Source organism: Austrofundulus limnaeus, unplaced genomic scaffold, assembly GCF_001266775.1.
Source record: "Austrofundulus limnaeus strain Quisiro unplaced genomic scaffold, Austrofundulus_limnaeus-1.0 Scaffold158, whole genome shotgun sequence".
NCBI classification, from domain to species: domain Eukaryota; kingdom Metazoa; phylum Chordata; class Actinopteri; order Cyprinodontiformes; family Rivulidae; genus Austrofundulus; species Austrofundulus limnaeus.
This window is the reverse complement of record NW_013952560.1, coordinates 268,865-270,046: the sequence shown is the minus strand read 5'-3', so window position 1 is coordinate 270,046 and position 1,182 is coordinate 268,865.

The window sequence follows — 1,182 nt, the reverse complement described above, 5'->3', positions numbered from 1 at the left end:
GACAACATGGAGGCGACGGCAGACGACCCAGGCGACATGGAGGCGACGGCAGACGACCCAGGCGACATGGAGGCGACGGCAGCCGAACCAGGCGATGAGGAGGCGACAGCAGCCGATCCAGGTGACTTGGAGGCGACGGGCGATGATCCAGGTGACATGGAGGCGACGGACAATGATCCAGGTGACATGGAGGCAACGGGCGACGTGGAGGCAACAGCAACTGACCCAGATGTCGTGGAGGGGGTAGCAGCCGACCCACGAGCCTCGAGGATCGCTGACTCAGGAGTCACCATCGGGACCACCGACTCCACGACCACTGATACTGGGACCACCGACTGTGGAACCATCGACTCCGGGCCCACCGGGACCACCAACTCAGGAGCAGACTCTGGGACCACCAACTCAGGAGCAGACTCTGGGACCACCAACTCAGGGATGGTGACCACCAATTGTGGAACCGCCACTGGAGCCACCAACCCAGGAACAGACTCAGGAGGGCCCACAGGAACAGACTCAGGAGGGCCCACAGGAACCGACTCAGGAGGGCCCACAGGAACAGACTCAGGAGGGCCCACGGGAACCCCAGAAAAGAAAAAAGAGGGGTGGGAGGGTGGGTGAAGAAATCCATCAGTAGCTGAATCTGCCGAAGGACAGATCCCCGAGAGAAGGGCAGACAGCTTCGCCATATCTTCCCGACTCTGCTGTAATATCTCACACATTTCTTCAACACTCACAAAGGTCTTGCCTGCAGGCTGGGGACTTGGTCGGTTCATTATGTGAGGATTTGGCAGGAAAGAACCCAGGTTGAAGGCAGGCTCCATCAAAGTAACAAAAGATTTATTAAGTAACAAAAAAACTGCTGTAAAGACAGCTCAAACTTACAGGATGCACGAGGATAACACAGGCAGGGGGAACAGAACACAATGAACCGACAAAAGATTGAGACAAGACAGGACTTAAATACACTGACAACTAATGGATGAACTGAAAACACCTGGTGAGAAACACAAGGGTGACAATCAGACAAAGGGGAGCAGCTGAGCTGAGACACACTGGGGAAACAGAAACACTAGGAAAACCAATGTGAAAACAGACAAACCATGACAATGTTTTGTTGACCTGATACAAATGTTTATCATCCAAAAATAGCTGGGGGCACAGGTCTCTGCTACTGTTATTTTG